The 24,651-nt window shown below is 39.1% G+C and overlaps 1 long non-coding RNA gene and 2 pseudogenes across 2 annotated transcripts in view; all 3 read right to left on the bottom strand.

Moving 5' to 3' along the window:
- Positions 1-2,428: 2,428 nt before the first annotated feature.
- LOC119521580 lies at positions 2,429-6,857 on the bottom strand (annotated as a pseudogene).
- A 2,804-nt stretch (positions 6,858-9,661) lies between these two features.
- Positions 9,662-24,651, bottom strand: part of LOC119521582 — a 317,896-nt gene continuing 302,906 nt past the window's right edge. For both annotated transcript variants that reach the window (XR_005214380.1, XR_005214381.1), the window contains exon 7: positions 9,662-10,373. This is a non-coding gene — a long non-coding RNA (uncharacterized LOC119521582). The remainder of the gene's footprint in view (positions 10,374-24,651) is intronic.
- Positions 18,774-20,941, bottom strand: LOC119521579 (annotated as a pseudogene).

Here is a 24,651-nt window from a genome sequence, read left to right as displayed (position 1 = left end):
AAATAGGTGAGGAAAGAAGAAAGGAAAGAACACTTGAACTTCTCAGGAAGAGTGGGTCACTCGCTCATCCAGGCGGCCGTGACTTTGCTAAAGTAATTGTAAGCTCCACTCACTGACTCTTGCTCTGGAGCTGTGAGTTCCACCAGACAGTGGCCTAGCACTGAGCTTGACTTCTGACAAAGATCAGCAGATGTGGGCTGAATTAACAGACAGCTGTCAAGTGCCTTGAGTTTCCTTCCTACAAAAGATCACCAAACTCAACAGCATGCCTTTCCAGGCTGGAAGGAGGCCCTCTGCAGCTGACCCTTTTTTTTTTTCCCTTCATTTTTTTAAAATGCAATTTTACTGAGATATATTCACATAACATACAATCCTCCAAAGTGTACAATCATTTGTTTACAGTATCATCATATAGTTGTTCATTCATCACCACAATCTTTGAACATTTTCATTACTCCAAAAAATAAAATAAAAATTAAAATAAAAAAGAATATCCAAAAAATCCCATTCCCCTCCTCCCCCCATTGTTCATTTACTTTTTTAAAATACAGTTTTATTGAGATATATTCACACACCCTACAGTCATCCACAGTGTACAATTATTCACAGCACCATCAGACAGTTGTACGTTCTTCATCAGAAGCAATTTTTGAACTGTTTCCTTACTCCAAAATAAAACAAAAGCAAAAAAGAACACCCAAAACTTTCCTTCTTCTTCATCCCACCATATTCTTCATCTAATTTTTGTCCCCATTTTTCTACTCATCTGTCCATACACTGGATAAAGGGAGTCTGCACCTAACCTTTTAAATATGTAATGGCACAATGGGCAAGACGGAGTGTGACTCTTTCTGTGATACGTTGTAAGAAATTGTCTGGGCTTAAAAGCATGGAGGACCAGCCTATCTGATTCAAAGAATGCCAGAAAAATATTTTTTCCATTAACTTCCATTCAGAATGTAAAGTTAGTGTGGTCACATTAGAAATATCCATCTCTCTGCCTCCCAACTATCCTTTTTAGTCATCATTTGCATTGGTCTATCTTTTCCCATCTTTGTCCTTTCTATTTTTCTTATCCTTATGCTTAAGGTGTGTCACAACAGGTAATTGAGTTTCCAGTTTTTTTGGTGTGTCTGACCATCTTTGTAGATTGATGGCAGTGTTTAGTCCATTTACAATTAATGTAATTACTTATACAATGGGTTAAATATAGAATTTTATTTTTTTTTAACTTGTCTGACCTGTTTTAAGTTCCTTGTTCTCTCAAGTGCCTTATTTTGGAGTAATTATTTTCATATAATTTCCCCCCATCTTAGCTTGTTAGTTATATGCTTTACTATTCCTTTAGTTGTTATCCTACAGATTGTAACATGCATCTTTAACTTACTAAGTTCTAAAATAAATTAGCAATTTTACCATTTCTCAAACAATCTGAGGACCTTAACATATTTTAACTCTATTCACTCTCTTCCACTTTTTGTTCTATTGTTGTCATACATTTTAATTCTACATATTTTTATTAAATTTTTCTATAGTGTTTAAAATGCTACATTATTTTTGTCAATATTCATTTAGCTTTATCCACCTATTTATCTCTTCTGTTGCTCTTTTCCTTCCTGTATTCCTAAAGTTCCATCCGGGATAATTTTCCTTCTGCCTAAATTTCCTTTAGAATTTCTTTTAGTGCAAATTTGCACACTCAGTTTTTGTCTGCCTTAAAATATCTTCATTTTACCTTCATTCTTGAAGAATATTTTCACTGGTTATTGAATTCTAGGTTGGCCTTTCAATACTGTAAAGATGTTATTTCATTGTCATCTGGCTTCCATGGTTTCTGTTGAAAAGTTAGCTGTAGGTCTTACTGTTGCTCCATTAAAAATAATCTACCATTTTACTCTGCTTTTTTTTTTTTCTTAAATTTCAAAGTACGGTTTTATTAATGCACTTTAGGACAAGCACTGCTCCAGTTTGCCAATGCTGCCATTATGCAAAATACCAGAAATGGATTGGATTTTATAAAGGGGGTTTATCTGGTTACAAAGTTACAGTCTTAAGGCTATAAAGTATCAAGGTAAGGCATAACAACAGGGTACCTTCACTGAAGGATGGCCATTGGTGACTGGAAAACCTCTGTTAGCTCAGAAGGCACATGGCTGGCATCCGCTGGCTCTCAGGTTGTGTTTCAATATGGCATTCTCCAAAATGTTGTGCTTGGGGTATTTTGCCCTCTCTTAGCAGCAGCTCTCTCCAAAATGTCACTCTTAGCTGCTCTCCAAAATATCACTCACAGCTGCACTGAGTTCCTTCTGTTTGTCAGCTCATTTATATGACTTCAGTGATTTAATTCAGACCCACCCTGAATGGGTGGGGTAACATCTCCACAGAAATTATCCAATCAAAGTTTTGCCCACAGTTGATTGAGTCACATCTCCATGGAAACACTCAATCAATAGGTTCCAACATAATCAACACTAATACATCTGCCCCCACAAGGTTTCATCAAAGATAATGGCATTTTGGGGGACAAAATACATCCAAACCGCCACAAGCACCATTCATATGCCACCTTTTTCTGGAAGAAATACTGCTAATCATAAATAATCACAGGAAAATTTTCATTAGACAAACAATTTGTGCATGTGTGTGTGTGTGTGTGGCGGGGGAGTGAGGGTTGTTTCATTTATGTCATACTGCAAATATAAAATCACATCTTGAGTTTACAAACAATACTGAGCAAAAATTTTTTCTTCTAAAATTTTCTTTTAAGGCAGATCATTTTAGCATTGTATGTGTTACTAACATGGTGCACTGTAGTTTTAGCAAACTTAACTGTTTTAGTTTCTCAGTGACAATAACACATGTGGCCAGGAACAGGCAACAAAATCTCTTTTCTAGTCCCTCTACCTGGCCATCATTTTAAAAACACATATTCTTCATATATAATTTTACTGTATCAAAAACACATTTTAAAAGACTTCACAGCTCATTAAAGCTTCAGCTTACTGTCATTCATATGAAAGATTTCAAATATGGAATGTTCATTTAGAAAGAATTCCACACTGGGATTCCAGTATTCTATATTAGAAATGCAGAAGTCCTTCTTCAGTGCAATGTCAGGCATTTTACTTCTGTTTATTCATGTTTTTCTTTCAACAGTTTCCTGATTTTACTTTCGGATTATCATTTTTGTATGTTCCACTTATTTCCTTCAGTATATTCTCAGGTAAGGCAGGCTGATATCTGTATAAATAACCATGTGGGCAAAGATGATAAACAAGGTATTCTAATGCATACATAGTTAAAAGGTTGACACAATGAGAAGAAATTACAAGATCAAAACAGCATCCAGGACCCTCTACAGGAGGATAATAGTTATAATTCCAGTTCCAAAAGGTTTTGGGTAGATAATCTTTGATTAAGTGGTGTTCTGGTATAAAGGGATAAAAGTTTCTTTTCCAGTGGTATCTCTGGAATTTCCCACTTCTACATTTATAATTTCCATGCACCTCCCCAGTGTTAAGTCTTCAATGGAGGAACTATGTGTACATTTGTCTTAAATGCATCAAAAAATCTCTTCAAGGATTCCTTGCTCAATACATATCCTACTCCTCCACTCATGTAGCCCTGCTTTACATGGGCTTGAATCTTCTCCCAAAGTAAACGGGTTTTTCAGGGTCATATTTTGAAAGAAGCCATCTCCAATTGTCTAATATGTCTTATGTATCATCATCTGCTTTCATAAACCAATCAGCATCTTCTAAATAATAGTCATAAACATATTGAAAGCTTTAATTGTTTTCCAGTATAGTTGGTCTCTGCCTTCTTTGGTTTTTAATCTTACAGTAGGAAAGTCTTTATTATCTTCTGAACTCATAAACAAAACTTCATTACAACATTGGGTCCATGTAGCTTTGACGTGTTTGGCCTTTTTCTCTAAATTTTGAGATCCTGTCATAACTGAGCAAAGAGTTTTAACCCTCTGATATAGTTTTTGAAGTGAAGAGGATAAGGATGTCCTCATCTTTATGTTGGCTGGCATCTGCATTGAAGTTCATCTGTTTTTCTAGATGATTCTGTCCATTACCATCTGAATGTCTAGCATGAGAATCATTATGAAGAATATTAGGCTGGGTGTCACTTTGTTCTTCCAGAAAAATACTAAAGAGCTGAGAACATTAAAAAAAAATCCAATTGTTGATTGACAGAGGAAGACTAAAAAATTCAGCCAGATTTAGAGGCCATTTCCCAAAAATGTTTTTCTGATACGTGAAGTACTCATTTGAAACCAGCAGGCACTTGTCCACTCTTTTTAATTCTATCCTAACTGAAACTTCAAGTCCAGAAAAGCAGGATTTCATGGAGGATTAGCACATGGACCCCACTCAAACTCCATTCAAAGGGTCCCAAAGCACAAAGTTAGATCTGTCATGGCAGAGTTACCCCGAAGGCCAGGCTGTGTGCTGCACCTTGAGCTGCATGTCCTATAAGAAGGGAGAGAAGATTAAAGCAGTTGGGAGCACCAAGGGCATCCACTTGGAACTCACATGTTGAAGAGCAAATCGGTTTTATTGTCAAGGCTGAGTATAACCACTAGCAAAGTATAGTTAAGGTTACTAAGTAAAACACCTTGGGAACCAGATGGGTGGAAATAAATCTGTGAGCCCAGGAGACATTCCCTAAGAAGACTGGCTTCCATGACAATACTTTGTCTTCCAAACACAATTGGGAGATCCAAGACCAAGTCAGATTGTTCCAGCCAACAAAATGAGGATGGTGACAGGAAGGCCACAGGGTGTTGCAACTCCCTGGAGAGATACACACAGAAGCAAAAATTGCTTAAGGGTGGGTTATAATCACAGAGTCTGTTTAGGACTAAGTGGGTCTTCCTTGTAGATCTAGTCTCATCCTCTTATCTTACAGAAGATGAGCTGGCACCGCTCAGTTAACTCCTTTTCACCCATCAGGATTCTTATCAAACAACTCTTTTGCAAAGCCTTTTATGCTTCCCTTTGGCAGCTTTCTCCTTCCTCATTTCAGGGGCTCTAGCAAACAGAATATCCTCCATAATGTCTGTGAGTAGACAAGAGAGAAGTGAGGTGCCTAAGGTCACAGAACAAGCCACAAGCAGAGCAGGGCAGAACCCAGCTGTCCTGTGCCTTTTATTCAAATGTAATAAATATATTATCATTATTAGTGTCCAATCTTGTTTCATCTACACCTTCACCCACTTTCCTTGCCCCTATATAAAACTATTTAGAAACAAATCCCAGTTACCATTATCATTTCATCTGTACATATTTTAGCATGTATTTCCAAAAGATAATGATTGAAAAAAAAAAACCCAAATAATCATTCCTAAAAAGTTTAATAACACTTTAAAAAATAGCAAATATCTCATCAATGTTCAAATTTACAAGTGTTCTATGATGTTACTTTTTTCCCCCTTTTTACCATTTATTTGATTCAGGATCTAAATGTGATTATTTTCTAGAAATTAATTATTGAGGAACTGGGTCATCTGTTTGGTAGTTTCAACTGGTTCTGATTATGTCTCCATGGTGCTGTTTAGGACATTTCCTTGGCCATCATATCTCCTGTAAACTGGAAATTGATCTGGTTAAGCCTTGCTTAGATCCAGGTTAGATTTGTGTGTAGGGAGTGTGTGTATGTGTGGGTGTATGTGTGAAGACTATTTTATAGGTGATGCTGAGTTTTTCCATTAGAAGGTACACAAGATCTGGTTCTCTTTTTGTGATATAGCAGCCACTGCTGATTATACCTAGATTTTGCATCACCATTAGGGATGCAAAATGGTAATATTCTATCTATCACTCTTTCTTCCTTTATTAGCTGGAAACACTCCTACAAAGAGAAACTTCTCTTCATCCATTTGGCCACCCAGGGGTTCAAACTCAATTTTAAAACAACTCAACCAAGGCCATGCTTTCTCTCAAGTAAGAGAGAAGATGAACAACTTAAGCAAACCTCCCTGTATTCTTTATTTTCTGGCCAAGAATTAACTGGGAAGTGGTGGGACTGACAACTGCAAAACAAGGCCTTCCCTTCCCACTTGGATCCTCCCCCGCCAGTCTCTGAGGCCCTGCCTGTACTGAGATTTCCTTCAGAAGCATTGCTCCTGGGCTTGCTCTAAAGGTCTCCAGCCTTTCTCTTTGAAAATGTTTTCTCCTGTAATTAAGGGATTTTCTAATTTGGGGAACAGATAAAAATTCACCAAAATTATGTTTTTAAAAAGTCATAAACCTGAAACTGCAAAGATCTGGCTCCAGGGAAATCCTGAATGGAAGAAGGATGCTAATCAGGACAAAATTTAAGACAATAGTTTATAGTCTTTCATTCCCAGACACAAAAATATCCTAAGGAAATGCCAAGGAAAAAAGTAAAATCAGCGATTGATTTTGCATTTTGAGAAACCGACCAAGTTTCTCCATCAAATGCTGACTGGGAGTCTGGCTCAAGGTTGAGCAGATAAAGGAAACCTCCAGGGCACCCTCCCTTTGGGACTTAGCTTGTTGCGAGTTTGAAAGACCAGATTCAGGCAGTAAGGGTCCTCCCTTGCTCCACCGCCGAGAAAATAGAGGATGTTTCGCCTCCAGTTCCCTTCTCCTGTTAACATGCCCTCGGGTCCGCGCTGACGCCAGGCTGGGAGGGACAGTGGCCCCCGGACGCAGGCTCTGGGAAGACCCCGGCCTCCGTCGCGCCAGCCCTCGCAGGCTTTCACCCAGCGCCCTGGCGCTCTGCTAACTCACCGCGCGGCCTTGGGCCAGCCTGTGCCTCAGTTTCCCCAACTGCAAAACGTAAGACTGGACCGGAGCCGTGGTTCTCAGAGCCACCCAGGAAGCTTTCCCAAACCCTTTGTCAGAGTACCCCTGGCAGGGGTTGGGTGGTGGATCGGCACGGGGCGCGGGGGCGCCAGAGGCCCCCAGGTTCGCAGTCCCTGCTGGGACCCAGGCCAGGGGCTCGGCCGCCTCCCCCGCGGCGCCACCCTGCAGCTGGATCCCGGGGCCCGCCCGCGGCCCGGGTGGGGGGCGCGCCCGACTCCAGGCCGGTTCCGGGAGGCCGGCGGGGCGGGTCCGACAGAGCAGTCCCGCCGGAAAGACTCGTTCCGGCCGCAGCCGCGGAGGCGGGGCGCAAACAGACCTGCGGCCCCCGCTGCGGGCCTCCCCCGCCCTGGGGTCATCCCCCCCGACGCGGGTCCCGCCGACCAGTCCCGCGCCCCAGCCCCCGACCCCCAACCCCGCGAGCCTCTGCTGGGTGATGGGGAGGGGACGGAGGGGAGGACGCCTGCAGTGAGCGGCCGCCTAGCAGCTGTCTCCGCGCCCCCCAACCCGCGCCCCCAGTAACATCCAGAAAAGCCTTCTGAAGCGGGAGCGCTCAGGCGACCCCAGGCGGAGACAGCAATCGTGGACCGCGACCCCAGGCGGAGACAGCAATCGTGGACCGCGGCGCTGCGGGGGAAGCCAGGCGGCGAGCCTGTGCGCGGCGTGGGCAGGGAGCTGACAGCGGCTGGGCGGCCCCGGCGGGGGCGGGGGGTGGAGACCCGCCTTGCCACACCCCCTGCTGGGCGGCCTCGGCCCGGTCGCTCCACGTCTCTGGGCGCAGTTTCATCCTCTAAAGGTTGTGGCTATAGTACCTACCCTAGCCCGAAGCCGATAAGTAGTCTGGGGCCCGGCAAGACGGGTCGGGGCTATGTAGGGACGTTCCAGGAGCTGCCAGAGCAAGCCCGGGATCTCTGGGTTTATGGGCTCAGGTGGTCTCCAGCCGGAGCGGGCAGGGTCTCCTGCTCTGTCCTGGGACTGCCAGGTCACGCGGGAGGCCGGCCGGTCCCTGCCCAGCCTGCAGACCTGCAGATCGCAGGAACAAGCATTCCTCTCCGGGCCTCTTCTCCGCAGTTTAGGGCAAGATGGGTACGTCCAGGTCCTTCTGCGGCCTCTCTAGGGCAGTGACTGTCCCCAGGCCCAAAATGAAGCGTAGAATGGAGCATCCAGGAGTCTCTCACAAGACCTGGCTGGAAATTGAAACCTGGAGGGAAAACATCCTTTTTTCTAGAAACCACGCAGGTAGCCAGGAGTGCATGTCCACACCTGGCTCAAATTTCTGCTCACCAGCCCAAAAGGCCTTCAGGACTGTGCCCTGCAGGTATTAAGGTCTGCAAGTACTAAGCTCTGGAAAACATCTTCAAAAACCAGGGCACCTGAGAGCAAGTGCAGCCTAATTGCTAGTAGGCTGGGTTTAACTGGAAACCAGTCTGGAGACTAGTTAAGAGAAATGGAAGCCCAAAACACTGGTCTTGGCATCAGCAGAGTGGGCGTGAGACTTGTCCTGTCCTTAATCCTGTGTGACCTCAGCCAACTTACTTAACATCTCTGAGCCACACAGTGTTCTCATTCATAATAAATGGCTGGCCCTATCTCCAGATTACAGTGAGAACAAAAGGAGATAATAAACATTACAACCCTTTGCCACTTTTGGAGCCCCATACACGAGGAGGCTTTTCTTAGCGACTGGAAAAGAATGTGCAACTGCCAAAGATGTAAGGAAGGGGACGATCCATCCCTAAAGGAAGGGAATTTAAAATAAGTTTATTTTTCTTCCTATAAGAATATAATCCAGTACTGGAGTCATTAGAAGCCATCTGTTAACTATTTTAATTTTCTTTCTCTCAAAGAAGTGGATGGGGATGGACAGGAATCCTTGGGTAATCTAGAGCAGAGGATGGAATTATACCTATCTGAACTGGAGTTCTGGATCTACTATTTACTAACACTTTCACCTTAGGTGTGCCAGTTTGAATGTATTGTGTCCCCCAAACGCCATTATCTTTGATGTAGTCTTGTGGGGCAGATATTTTGGTGCTGATTAGATTTGCTTGGAATGTACCCCACCCAGCTGTGGGTGATGGCTCTGATGAGATATTCCCATGGAGGCATGGCCCCACCCATTCATGGTGGGCCTTGATCAGTGGAGCCATATAAATGAGCTGACTCAAAGAGAAGGAACTCAGTGCAGCTGTGAGTGATGTTTTGCAGAGGAGCAAGCTTGCTAGAGAGGAATGTCCTGGGAGAAAGCCATTTTGAAACCAGAACTTTGGAGCAGATGCCAGCCATGTGCCTTCCCAGCTAACAGAGGTTTTTCAGACACCATTGGCCATCCTCCAGTGAAGGTACCCGATTACTGATGTATTACCTTGGACACTTTATGGCCTTAAGACTGGAACTGTGTAGCCAAATAAACCCCCTTTATAAAAGCCAATCCGTCTCTGGTGTTTTGCATCCCAGTAGCATCAGCAAACTAGAACATTAGGTAAATGACTTAACCTCACCGTGCCTCAGTTTCCTCACCTGTAAAATGGAGAAAATAATAGCACCAACCTATGAGGTTGTTGAGAAGATTAAATGAGGTAAGGAATGTAAAAGTCCTTGGCTCAGAGCCCAACACATTGCCAAACAGGAAAAATGCTACCTACTGCTTTTTCTATTATTCTCCATGTTTCTTCTTCCTTTCCTCCCTACTAAAATTATATTATGAAAATTTCCAAATATACAGAAAAGGTGGAAGAATTGATGATGGACACCCATACATCTACCACCTAGATTCCACAATTAATATTTTACTAAACTTGCTTTCTCACACACCTGTTCATCTATTCATCTCCTCATCCATCCATCAATCCATCTTCTGTGGTATGACAAACTCCCCCAAATATAGTGACTTCAGACAACAGCCATTTTATTATGCTCACTGATTCTGTAAGTCAGGAACTTGGACAGGCACAGTGGGGTTGATGTGTCACTGCTGGAGGCTCAGCTGGGAAGGCTTGATGGCTGGAGGCAGCTTCACTCATGTCTGGGGGTTGACAACAGAGTACCTGCATGTGGTAGTTCTGTGTGGCTTGGACTTCCTCCCAGCATGGTAGCCTTAAGGTGGTCTTAAGGTAGCCTTAAGGTGCTTAAGGTGCAGCTCAGAGTTCTAAATGTGAATTCCAGGAAACAAGGCAGACGCTAGCTTTGGAAGTTATACAGCATCACTTCCTTTTGGCTGAAGCAGTCATAGATTAAAATAAAGGAGAATTAGACTCCATTTCTTGATGGTAGAATGGCAAGGTCACTTAGTAGAAGAGCCTATGGGTGGGAGCTATTGTTGTGGCCATCTTTGGAGATGCCACATTTAGCCCTTTTGGTCACAACAATTCTTATGTAAAATGCCCACCTCTACCCAAGTCCCCCCAAGTCTCATTCCAATTTGCATCACCCTTAGGCTCAAAGTCCAGGATTTCTTTATATAAATCAATTCCAGGTGTGAATGAGGCTCCTCAGATGTGGTTCTTTGGGTACTTTCCTTCTCAATTTGAAGATCTGGGAACCAAAGGAACAAATTATTTGCGTCTCTCCACAAACATCAATAGTGGGATAGGAATATGGGAGAAAACAAGGCACATGAATAACTGGACAATGGAAATTCTGAACTCCATCAGGGCACATTACTGAAGGTTCAGTGTTATTCCTTGGGAGTGTTTTCCATGGCTCTTGGCTCTGCTCTCTGAGTCATCCTTCCTATTCCATAACAAATGGCAGTTAAGTAGATTTCTGAACTGCCTTCTTGCCCATAAAAGTATGAGTTTCACTCTTCGTTTCATTTTGACTGTACTTTCTGTCCAAGCTAATACAATTCCTTTAAAACTTTTGTGTATTTCTTCTGTATCAATTTATAATCCACTCAATTAAACAAAAGCATACTCACAAATCTCTTCAAAATAAGCCCTTCTTATCTTGTGGATTGCACTCCCTTTATCCAGTGTATGGATGAATGAGTAGAAGAATGGGGACAAAAACTAAATGAAAAATAGGGTGGGATGGAGGGGATGGTTTGGGTGTTCTTTTTTACTTTTATTTTTTATTCCTGTTTTTATTCTTTCTGGCATAAGGAAAATGTTCAAAAATAGATTGGGGTGATGAATGCACAACTATATGATGGTACTGTGAACAGTTGATTGTACACCATGGATGACTGTATGGTATGTGACTATATCTCAGTAAAACTGAATTTTAAAAAAAGAAGCCCTTCTTTACTTTGGGCCACCATGAAGTTGCTGCAGGACAATGTCTTTAGGAGTCTTAGAATCCCTATCATTTAACACAGAGCGTCTGCAAGTCATGTTCTTAAGAACCTTAAAAGAACTTTTGTCTGGTTGAAAGGTTCTACAAGGCACTAACTTAAACTTTTCTGAAGGCTTAATAAAGAGTTTTACAGCCAGACTCTTGCCTTCACCTTTATCCTGACATGTTTTCCTGACAGTGCCCTAGATTTTGTCTTTGTCCTGAGGCTCTTCCTTAGTTTGAGAATCTTCTCCTGGAAGAAACATGGAATGAGAAATAACTTTATTTGTGTACCCAGGTAGTTATGAATTCTAAATTCTGCTTAAAAACTGAGTATTTCCCTCTATAGCTCAGCTCTATCTGTCCATACCTTTGATATACTGTTAAAGAAATCAGATGATACTTTCAACATTCTGCTTGGAAATCTCCTTAGCCAGATTCATTGGTTCACTAGATACATTTTTTATTTTATTCTACTGGCAACAGTTTTGCTAAACTTTCTCCACTGTGTAATAAGGGCTGCTTTCCTCTAGCTTCCAATAAAAGTCTTAAAACAACCATTTCATTATGCTCATGGATTCTGAGAGTCAGGAATTCAGACAGGGCATGGCAAGGACTACTTGCCTCTGTCCCACAATATCTAGGGCCTCATCTGGGAAGAGGCTAATTCTAGGGGTGATTCAACAGCCAAGAGCTGGAAATATCTATATGCTCTTTCACTCACATGTCTGGTATGCTCAAGCAATGATGGAGATACATCAAATGGACACAGCCCAGCTTACAGGGGATCCCGGTGGCCAAATTTGTAGCTATTATAATCCACTGAATAAAACAGAAATCCATGAGTCCACACTGACATAAGTGAATGGGGAGAAAAAAATGCTATTCTTTACCATAGAATGCCAATTGTATGATAATGATGGAGTGAGAAAATCACCATTTTATAACCATCACAGTATTAACTAATTCATTCAAGATCATCAGTGGATGCTAAAACTAGCAGGTGAAGGTTTGAGCTATTTACTTAGTCTCAAAGTACCTCCCTACAAAACCCTAATTTATTAAAAAGGTAGAAAGAGTAATTGTGTAGTGGAGAGGCTAGGCACATACAGATACTCCTTAATCAAGATAGCAACATCAGTAATGGGACACACTGAAATCAGGTGCCTGAGAAGATGCACCATGAAGAGGAACGCATCACCTTGTGATATTCCTGCCAAAAATGCATAACCTGAATCTAAACATGAGAAGACATCACCCAAACCAAATTGAGGGACATGCCACAAAATAACCGGCCTGTAATCTTCAAATGTATAAGGTGTTGAAAGCCAAGGAAAGACTGAGAAACAGTTCCAGACTAAAGGAGACTAAAGAGACATGACAAATGCATTATGTGACTCTGGACTCAATCCTTTTGCTACAGAGGATGTTTGAAACAATTGGTGAAACTTGACTAGCATCTGAAGAGTAGATATTACTAATGTGTTAAGTTTCTAATTTTAGTGGTTGTACTATGGTTATTTAGAAAAATGTCCTTGTTTGTAAGAAATACACACTCAAGTGTTAGGGAGTGATAGGGCACTAAGCTGGCAATTCATTCTCATACTGTAGAGGAATAAAAAATTTCTTTGTACTGTATTTGCCATTTTCTGTAGATTTCAGATTACTTAAAAATTATTTTTAGAATTATCTAAAATTATCTTTAGAATATATACAAGCAACAAAGAAGCATGTGAAAAGATGCTCAACATCATTTGTCATAAGGGAAATGCAAATTAAAACAACAATGAGCTACTACTACACACCTATTAGAATGGCTAAAATCCAAAGAACTGACAAGATCAATTACTAGCAAGGATGTGGAACAACTGGAACTTTCATACATTGCCAGTGGGAAGGGAAAATGGTACAGTCACTTTGGAAGACAGTTTGATAGTTTCTTACAAAGCTAAACATTGTCTTCTCCTATGATCTGGCAGTCACGCTCTTAGGTATTCACCCAACTGATCTGAAAACTTATGTTCACACACAAACCTGTATGTGAATGCTTATAGTAGCTTTTATTCTTAATTGTGCTAAACTGGAAGCTATCAAGATGTTCTTCAATATAAGCAAATGGATAAACAAACTGTGGTAGATTCACACAAAGAAATACTATTTAGTGATCAAAAAGGAATGAGCCATCGAGCCATGCAAAAAATGGATGAATCATAAATGCACATCACTAAATGAAAGAAGCCAGCCTAATTGTATAATTCTATTGACGTGGCACTTTGGAAAAGGCAAAACTATAGAAACAGTAAAAAGATAGTGGTTGCCAAGGGTTTGGGAGAGAGAGGGTTGAATAAGTGAAGCATGGAGGATTTTTTAGGGCAGTGAAACTATCCTATATGATACTGTAATGGTGGATGCATGCATTGTTAAAGTTCATAGAACTTTACTGCACAAAGAGTGAACCTAATATATGCAAAGTTTTAAAAAGCATTTAGGAATTAGAGGATTTTGGAAAGGAATGCAGAGTACTCAAAATAATCTAATTGTATAATAAATACAGTTGTATAAAATAACCTCACTGAAGGGGTAGGGGGGGAAAGGGATTGACCTAGGTAATATTTGAAATGAGCGGAGACTGTGAGACTAAAGCAAAAGGAACTGTACATAAGCGTGTACTGTAGTTGATAAAGTTGTTTCCCAAAGGAGTACAGTTTAACAATCCTGAAACTGCTATATACATATACTGGAAGTGAACAATTAAATACATTTGTGGCAGATGGTTGGAAGCAGGTTTCTCACTGCCGGAGCAGGAGATTACAGATAAGCAAGGGGAGGAGGCTAGAATGATCTATACAGTAATGGACCAGAGTTGGAGAGGACAGTATGAATCAATGTTTAGCTTACTATAGGTGGATTTGGATACATATAGAAGTATTTGTAGATATGTGTATGTACATAGATTAGTACTAACATACATTTCCTTATTAAATCAACAACACCCAAGTAGAAACAAGAACACCTAGAGCTCAGATCTTGATTTCAAATACCATTCTCCAACAAGAGGAACTAAACTCCTTGGACAAATGGCTGAGTCTAGACCTGGGGCAGGGAATACATAAAATGAGCTGAAGCCTCACATAGTGCCAGAAAGCTTTAAAAAAGCACAACGATGGAAGTATGTCAGAGAGCCAAAGGAGCACACTGAAAGAGCTCCCAGTGGTTAAAGCTGGAACATTTTGAGTAAGAAAATTAAAAAAAAAAAAAAAAAAAAAAAGCATAGTACAGATTTTTTTTTTATTATTAGAGTAGTTGTGTGTTTTCAGAAAAATCATGGAGAAAACACAGAGTTCCCATATACCCCTTTCACAATGCAGTTTTCCCCATTATTAACACTTTGCATTAGTGTGGTGCCTTTGTTACAACTAATGAAACATTATAATAATTATGCTATTAACTATAGTCCATAGTATACATAGGGTTCACCATTTGTGTTGGACAGTCCTATGTTTTTTCCATTTTATTCTAGCAACATATATATAACCTAAAATTTCTCCTTTACCCAAACTTTTAAATCTCTCCAAACACAAACTCTTTATCAAGTAACTATTAACTGCCCACTCCCTACCACCATCCTGGCTCCTGGTAATCTGTATTCCAGTTTCTGACTCTGAATTTGCTTATTCTAAATTCTGTGAGATCATACAATATTTGCCCTTTCGTGTCTGGCTTATTTCACTCAACATGATGTCTTCAAGATTCACCCATGTTGTCACATGTATCAGAACTTCATTATTTTTTACAACTAAATAGTATTTCATTGCATGTATATGGCACATTTTGTTTATTCATTCATCTTTTGATGGACATTTGAGTTGCTTTCATCTTTTTGCAATTGTGAATAATGCCTCTATGAACATTATTGTGCAAATATCTGTTTGAGTCGCTGCTTTCAATTTTGGGGGTTATATGTCTGGAAGTGGGATTGCCAGACCATACAGTAATGCTTAACTTTCTGAGGAAGTGCCAAACTGTTTTCCATAGTGGCTGCACCATTTTACCTTCCCACCAAAAATGTATGACTGTTCCTATTTCACCACATCCTCTCTAACACTTCTTATTTTCTGTTTTTTTTTTAATAGCAGTCATTCAGCTGATTGTGAAAAGGTATCTAATTGTGGTTCTGATTTGCATTTCCCTTCTGGCTAATGACATTGAACATATTTTCATGTGGTTTTTGGCCATTTGGTTATATTCTCTGGAGAAATAACTACCAAAGTCTTAATACAAAGTCCTCAAGATGCTTCCCTATGTTTTCTCCTAAGAGTTTTATAGTTCTGGATCTTATATTTAGGAATTTGACCCATTTTGAGTTAATTTTGTATATTAAATGAAAGGTCCCTCTTCATCCTTTTGCATATGCATATCCAGTTTTTCCTGCACCATTTGTTGAAGAGACTAATCTCCCAATTGAGTGGACCTGGTGCCCCTGTCAAAAATCAATACAAGTGAGGGTTTATTTCTAAACTCTCAAATGATTCCATTGGTCTAAATGTCTGTCCTTATGCCAGTACCATGCTTTTTTAAAAAATGTAATTTTATTGAGATTTAGTCACACACCATATAATCCATCCAAAGTATACAATCAGTGGCTCACAGTATCATCATATAGTTGTGCATTCATCACTACAATCAATTTTAGAACATTTTCATTACTCAAAAATAAAGAAAATAATAAAAATAAAAAAGAACACCCCAAATATCCCATACCCTTTATTCCCCCCCATTATTTATATATATTTTTGTCTTTATTTTATTATTCATCTGTCCATACACTGGATAATGAGTGTGTCAGTCACAAGGTTTTCACAATCACACAGTCACATGATAAAAACTATATAGTTACACAATCATCATCAAGAATCAAGTCTACTGGATTATAGTTCAACATATTAAGGTGTTTCCTTCTAGCTATTCTGATACACTAGAAACTAAAAAGGAATATCTATATAATGCATAAGAATAACCTCCAGAATGACCCCTTGAGTCCATTTGAAATCTCACAGTCACTGAAATTTCATTTTGTTTCATTTCTTTTCCCCCTTTTGGTCAGGGAGGCATTTGCAATCCCATGATGCCAGGCCCAGGCTCATCCCCAGGAGTCATGTCCCACGTTGGGGGGTGAGTAGTGAGTTTATTTGCAGAGTTGGTTTGAGACAGAGAGGCCACATCTGGGCAACAAACCAGGTTCTTTGGAGGTGACTCTTAGGCATAATTATAAGTAGGCTTAGCTTCGCCTTTGCAGGAATAAGTTTCGTAAGGGCAAGCCCCACGATTGAGGGCTTGACTTGTTAAATTGGGAGTCCCTAATGCTTGCAAGAATATCAAGAATTCCCCAAATGGGGAAGTTTAATATTTCCACATTTTCCCCCTCAAATGGAAAATTTACCTGCAAAAAGGGACTCCTCAAGTGAACTTTGCACATATTTTTTAATTTTCTGCCCAAAATACTCTGGGATGTATCAGGGTATTACATTAACCTGTACAGAATTACAAGGTCTCATTTCCTATTCTAGGTTCCATGTAATTACGTTGTTTAAATAAACTGACCACACAGGTTAAATTAGATAGTGTGCAACAGAGAATATAAATTTTGTACCAAATAAACATCTCTTAAGTAACAGTTAAAACTCAGGAATAGATGTGACTGTTGTAAGAGCTTACAGTCTAGGAACCTTTACAATAAGCCTTACCGAACATTCTCTACTCCATCATCAATTGCCCAATCTCTGCCCACATTCTATCCTGATAAACTATGCCCTCAAATTCAATTCTCAGCATTTGCTCATTATAGTTATTTTATATTAATGAGGCCTTACAATATTTGTCCTTTAGTTTCTGGCTTATTTTGTACTTTTGTTTCTGGCTTATCATGCTGTTTTAATTATTGTAGATCTCAAATAAGATTTAAAATTGGGATGTGTGACTCCTTCAACTTTGCTTTTCTTTTTCAGTGTGTGTCTGGCTGTTCAGGGCCCCTTACCCTTCCACACACAAATCCCATGATTGGCTTTTCCATTTCTGCAAGGAGGGCTGTTGGAATTTTGATTGAGATTGCATTAAATTTGTAAGTCACTTTGGGTAGAACTGACATCTTAACAATATTTAGTTTGCCAATTTAATACAGAATGTCCTTCCATTTTATTTAGGTCTTCTTTGATTTCTTTTAGCAGCATTTTGAAGTTTTCCATGTATAAGTCCTTTACATCCTTGGTTAAATTTACTCCTAGATATTTGATTCTTTTAAATGCTATTGAAAATAGAATTTTTTTCTTGATGTCCTCTTCAGATTCTTCTTCACTAGTGTACAGAAACACTACTGATATTTGGGTGTTGCTCTTGTTTTCCCAGAACTTTCCTGAATTCATTTATTAGCTCTAGCAGCTTTGTTGTGAACTTTTCAAGATTTTTGATATACGGGATCATGTTACCTGCAAAAAGGGAAAGTTTTACTTCTTCCTTTCCAATTTGAATGCCTTTTATTTCTTTTTCTTGAGTAATCACTCTATAACTTATAGCACAATGTTGGACAGAAGTGGTGACAGTGGGCATCCTTGTCTGACTCCTGATCTTACAGGGAAAGCTTCCAGTCTTTCCCCCTTTATCATGTTGAGGAAGTTTCCTTCTATTCCTAAATTTCTAGGTGTTTGATCAAGAAGCGGTGCTGGATTTTATCAAATGCCTTTTCTGTATCAACCGAGATGAGCGTGTGTGTTTTTCTTTCCTTCATTCTATTAATGTGTTTTATTACATTAATTGATTTTCTCATGTTGAACCACCCTTGCATACCTGGGAATCCCACTTTATCATGGTGTATAATTCTTTTAAATTACTGTAAGATTTGTTTTGCCAGTATTTTTTTTGAGAATTTTTTCATCTATATTACACAGGATAATGGTCTGTAATTTTCTTTTCTTGTGGTATCTTTATCTGGCTTTGGTGTGAGGGTGATGCTGGCCTTATAGAATGAGTTAAGAGAGTGTTTCTGTGTTTTAATTTTTTGGAAGAGTTTGAGCAGAATGGGCATTAATTCTTTTTGGAATGTTTGGTAAAATTCCCCTGTGAAACCATCTATCTGATCCTGGGCTTTTCTTTGTTTGGAGGTTTTCAATTAGTGATCCAATCTCTTTACTAGTTATTGGTTAGCTGAGATCTTCTATTTTTTAAGTAAGTGTAAGTACTTTGTGTGTTTCTAGAAATTTGTCCATTTCATCCAGGTTATCTAATTTGCTGGTGTACAGTTGTTCATAGTATCCTCTTTTTATTTTTGTGGTGTTTGTAGTAATGTCACCCCTTTCAATTCTGATTTTGATTATTTGTGCCACCTCTCTTTTATTCTTTGTCACTCTAGCTAAAGGATTGTTGATTTTATTGATGTTTTTAAAGAATCAACTTTTGGTTTTGTTGATACTCTCTATTGTTTATTTATTCTTTTTTTGTTTTTGTTTTTGTTTTTAGGAAAAATGCAAACATTGTCTTTATTGTTAATAACTACATCTGGTTCTGTAAACAAAGTTGGCCAAAAATTCTAAGAATTTTTATACGTATTTATAAAAATTTCAAGAATACGATCCTTATAATTTTTGAAAAGTATAAATTGTTTAAACACTAAAAGCCAGTAATTGTAGAAGTAGAAGGGGAGGAGAAAACTATTGACAACAGATGATTTGAATTTTCTTCTCCTGCAATATCTGTAACATCATACATGCCACTGTTTTTAGTATAGCTTGTGAAACCCCAAAATTCTGATTTTTCTTCAATAGTCTGAAGTAAGTCCAGTAAGGATTGTACTGGTGAACTACAAATTCTGTTTTCTTCTTGTGTAGTAAGAAACTCATTTCTTTTCTTATCTGATTCCACATTTGGTTCCAGATTTTTTTTATTTCTTCCAAATAATAATTTCACCTTTTGATGGATTTTACCAGAAGGTAAACTATCCACATTCTTGGTGTCACAATCATTTGGTTCCATGAGAGGGTTATGGGATGGAATGTTGCCTGAATTGTTAGGTGCTCTTGTGAACTATTTATTGCTAGGAAACCAGAATCATCACCAAATGTTGAATTAAGGTCCTTTTCCTTCAGGTCCTTTGCTGGAAAACACACAGTATCTGACTTTTATTTCAGTTGAGATGCACTATTATTCTTATTGAAATTAGAAGATTGTATAGATGCCTGTAGCCCACACGGACAATCATCCACCTTAGTTCTTCTAAGTCACTTTCATTTATAATGCATTTATGTTCAGAAACATCAAGAATGCATCCTTGTTTATTTTTATGGGAAGGTACTGCATAAAATTCTGGTTTATGTCATTTTCAGCTGGATTTAACACAGAATATTTGTTAGTCTTTTTCTCATCAGTCTTCTCAGTTCACTTGAAGGGCAGGGGATGGGTTCTGAAATAAATATAAATTTTTGTTCAGGTTCTTGGATTTCTTTACACAGGAAATTTTGCTTGATCATCTACACAACTTTATTTTCCCTGAAGATCTTCTGAGAAATATATTGCAGTTCTAGGCGTTCCCCTGGTTTAGTCTTCTGTGTAGTACAGGAGAAAGGGAGCCAACGCAGTATTTTATTAGTTTTGAGAACTTCATATTTCTGCAAGCAACACTCACAATATCCTTTTTTTTTTCTTCTCTTTCAAATAGAGTTGAACTGGGGTTCCACAATATTTATCACCATCTGTTTGGATTCTTAGTTTAACCTGAGTTTGCTTTTGGATGATAGATGGTTTGTTCACATCAAATGGACTATGGTGCTTCGGAATAGAATAATTTATAAAAGGCATGTTGGTCAACTGAAGATAAAATGGCCTATAAGGTTGACTCATGTCTTCCACCTTTACAAAAGGCTTTTTCAGTCTACCTGTTCTTGTTTTCTGTGTACCAGCTCTTTCCCCTGATCTCTTACAGAAGTGCTTGACTTTTTGAGTAAATGCAATTCTTTTGTTCAATGTAGTATCTAATGTCATCAATATGAAGAATTTTTACTCCCCATGATAAGGCATTTGATTATATACTATTTGGAGGAAAAAAATCATTGTCCTTGATAGCTTTTTCAATTAATAATTTTCCTTTGCTTAAACACACTGAGTCTGGAGACATAAATGAACTTCCATCATGGCTGGGATGAGTGAAGTGGTTTCTGCAGTATACACAGATTCTGGACTTGGTATAGGAGAAATTCTACCCAAGAATTGTGCAAGTTTCGCTTCCTTTTTATTTGAAATAAGATAACTGATATCTTTGCTAAGAAATTCTTCAACTCACCCTCCAAGATCTTTAATGTCTTTTTTTTTTAATTAAATTCAGTTTTATTGAAATACATTCACACACCATACAATCATCCATGATATACAATCCACTGTCCACAGTATGATAACATTTTAATGTCTTTTTGCAGTCTTTCAGATATTGTGAGAGACGGTAGGCTCCAGGTAAAATACTTTTCCCCAGAATGGCTTATATTTGGATTTTTCTGTTTTGTTGTTATTAGTTTTTAGAGATTTCAAAGATGGTTGGCTTTTTTCATTTTTGACTTGGCTGCCACACTGGTCATGTCCTTTGCTATGAATCCTCATGGCTCTGGAGTTCATGGCAGCCGTCCAGCACCTACATACTGGGTCTGGAGAGCGTGTCCCGCCGGGAAAGCACAGCTCCTCGGGGTCTCCGAACAAGCCAGCGGCCTCCACGCAGCAGAGAAGCCGCCACTGAGAGCCGGTTTCCCGGGCTGTACCCGGCTCCAGGGCCGAGGAGGAAGGGGCGAAACACAAGCGACTGGGCTGCGGCGATTGAAGATTTTCTGTTTATTCATTCTTAATTCATTTATCTCTGCTCTAAAATTTGTTATTTCTGTAGGGAACTAGCGATAGAGAGCAATTAAGGAAGGGGGAACAATAATCCAATAAGAACAGATAAGCTATCGTGGGTAAATTTAACGTTCTGGGGATGCCCAGGAATGACTATGGTCTGTTAATTTCTGATGGGTATAGTAGGACCAAGTTCACAGAAATGTTGCTATGTCAGGTTACTTTCTTGGGGTAGAGTAGGAACATATTGGAAGTAAAGTAGTTATCTTAGGTTAGTTGTCTTTTTCTTACTCCCTTGTTATGGTCTCTTTGAAATGTTCTTTTATTGTGTGTTTTTTTAAATTTTTAAAATTTTTTTTATTTTTCATACAGTTGATTAAAAAAAAAAAAGTTTAAAAAAAAAAAGGAAAAAAATATGCAGAGCCCCCTTGAGGAGCCGGTGGAGAATGCAGGGGTATTGGACTGACCCACCTCGATGGCTGCTAACATGGACTGGTGGTTGGATGGGCTGAGCCCTCAACCACAGGACTTGCCCTTGGGAAGACGGTTGCTGCAAAGGAGAGGCTAGGCCTCCCTATATTTGTGCCTAAGAGTCTCCTCCCGAATGCCTCTTTGTTGCTCAGATGTCGCCCTCTCTCTCTAGCTAAGCCAACTTGAAAGGTGAAATCACTGCCCTCCCCCCTACGTGGGATCAGACACCCAGGGGAGTGAATCTCCCTGGCAACGTGGAATATGACTCCCAGGGAGGAATGTAGACCCGGCATCGTGGGACGGAGAACATCTTCTTGACCAAAAGGGGGATGTGACAGGAAATGAAATAAGCTTCCGTGGCAGAGAGATTCCAAAAGGAGCCGAGAGGTCACTCTGGTGGGCACTCTTACGCACAATTTAAACAACCCTTTTTAGGTTCTAAAGAATTGGGGTAACTGGTGGTGGATACCTGAAACTATCAAACTACAACCCAGAACCCATGAATCTTGAAGACAATTGTATAAAAATGTAGCTTATGAGGGGTGACAATGGGATTGGGAAAGCCATAAGGACCACACTCCCCTTTGTCTAGTTTATGGATGGATGAGTAGAAAAACGGGGGAAACAAACAAACAAACAAACAGACAAAGGTACCCAGTGTTCTTTTTTACTTTAATTGCTCTTTTTCACTTTAATTATTATTCTTGTTATTTTTGTGTGTGTGGTAATGAAGGTGTCAGGGATTGATTCTGGTGATGAATGTACAACTATGTAATGGTACTGTGAACAATCGAAAGTACGATTTGTTTTGTATGACTGTGTGGTATGTGAATATATCTCAATAAAATGAATATTAAAAAAATAAAATTAAAAATAAAATTTGTTATTTTCTTCTTTCTGCTCCCCTTGGGTTTAGTTTGCTCTTCTTTTACTAGATCCTCCAGTTGTGAGGTGAGTTCTATGATTTGAGATCTTCTTTTTGAATATGAGCATTAAGAGCAATAAATTTTCCTCTCAGCACTTCCCCTGCTGCATCCCATAAGTTTTGACATGTTGTGTTTTTGTTTTTATTTGCCTGATAATATTTCCCTTGTTATTTCTTCTTTGACCCAGTTGTTTATGGGTACATTGTTTAACCACTTCCCCTTTACTTGATTTCTAGCTTCATTCCATTGTGGTCAGAGAAGATATATTGTTGATTTCAGTATATGTTAATTTATTGAGACTTCTTTTGTGACCTAACTTATGGTCTATCCTGGATAATGATCCATGTGAGTTAGGGAAGAATGTGCATTCTGCTGTCGGGTGAAATGCTCTGTACATGTCTGTTAGGTCTAGTTGGTTCAGAGTATCATTAAAGTCTTATTATCTTCTGTGAAAGAGGTGTATGGAAGTCTCCCACTATTAATATAGAACTGTCTATTTCTCCCTTCAAGTATGTCAATATTTGCTTCATATATTTTGGTGCTCTGCCACCATATATATATATATGTATTTATATAAATTTATTTATAATTTCTGTCTTCTTGTTGAATTGACCCCTTTATCAGAATATAGTAACCTTCTTTGTCCCTTGTAATAGTTTTTGACTTAAAGTCTATTTTATCTGATATTAATATAGTTATCCCTACTCTCTTTGGTTACTATTTGCATGGTGTATATATATATTTTTACCATCATTTCACTTTCAACCTCCTTCTGTCTTCAAATTTAAAGTGAGTCTCTTGTAAACAATATACAGTTGGATCATGCTTTTTAATTCATTCTGCCTATCTCTGCCTTTGTCTGGTGAGTTTAGGCCATTTACATTTAAAGTAGCTATTGATAATACAGGACTTCCTTCTGCCAGATTGCTCTTTAGTCTTTGTAAATCTTACACTTTTTTTTTGTCCCTCAATTCTTCTATTAATGCCTACTTTCATATTTATTTGGTTTTGCACTTTACCATTTTGAGTCCCTTCTCATTTCTTTGTGTATATATTTTTCATATATTTTCTTTGTGGTGTTATGGGGCTTAAATTTAACATTCTAAGTCTATAAAAGTCATGTTTGATTTGATACCTACTCCTTTGTCCTCCAACCTTTTTGTTGTATTTGTTACAAGTTATAACTTTATACATTGTATGTCCAAAAGCATAAATTTATCATTACTTTTTATGCATTTACATTTTACAACCCATAGGAAGTAAAAGTGGAGTTATTTACAAAAAATTACAATAGTACTGGCCTTTATAATTACCTGTATGGCTACCTTTACCAGAGGTGTCTATTTCTTTATGCTGAATGTCTTAATCTCTTATTTTTTAAATTCAATTTTATTGATATATATTCACATACCATACAATCATGCAAAATGTGCAATCAGTTGCTCACAGTACCATCATATAGTTGTGCATTCATCACCCCAATCTATTTTTGAACATTTTCCTTACACCAGAAAGAATCAGAATGAGAATAAAAAATAAAAGTAAAGAAGAACACCCAAAACACCCCCCTCCCCATTTTTCTACTCATCCATCCATACACTGGATAAAGGGAGTGTGATGCATAAGACTTGCACAATCACACTGTCACCTCTTATAAGCTACATTGCTATACAATTGTCTTCAAGAGGCAAGGCTACTGGATTGCAGTTTGATAGTTTCAGGTATTTACTTCTAGCTATTCCAATGCATTAAAACCTAAAAGGTTTTATCTATATAGTGCATAAGAATGTCCACCAGAGTGACCTCTCGACTCCATTTGAAATCTCTCAGCCACTGAAGCTTTATTTCGTTTCATTTTGCATACCCCTTTTGGTCAAGAAGATGTTCTCAATCCCACAATGCCAGGTCCAGATTCATCCCTAGGAATCATATCCCATGTTGCCAGGGAGATTGACACCCCTGGGATTCAGATCCCAAGTAGGGGGGAGGGCAGTGAGTTCACCCGCTGACTTTGCTTAGCTAGAGAGAGAGGGCCATATCTGAGCAACAAAGAGGCACTCACAGGGAGACTCTTAGGCACAATTATAAGCAGGTTTAGCCTCCCATTTGCAGTGATGAGCTTCATAAGGGCAAGTCCTGTGATAGAGGGCTGGGCACGTCAAATCTCCAGTCCTCAATGTTTGTGCTCTCTCTTATTTTTGAAATACAGTCTTGCTGGATATAAAATTTTTGGCTGGCAATTGTTTTCTCTCAGAATTTTAACTGTCTTCTTGTCT

The sequence above is a fragment of the Choloepus didactylus genome, chromosome 27 (assembly GCF_015220235.1).
Source record: "Choloepus didactylus isolate mChoDid1 chromosome 27, mChoDid1.pri, whole genome shotgun sequence".
Taxonomy (NCBI): domain Eukaryota; kingdom Metazoa; phylum Chordata; class Mammalia; order Pilosa; family Megalonychidae; genus Choloepus; species Choloepus didactylus.
The sequence above is the reverse complement of the archived record's forward strand: the minus strand, read 5'-3'. Positions and strand labels throughout refer to the sequence as shown.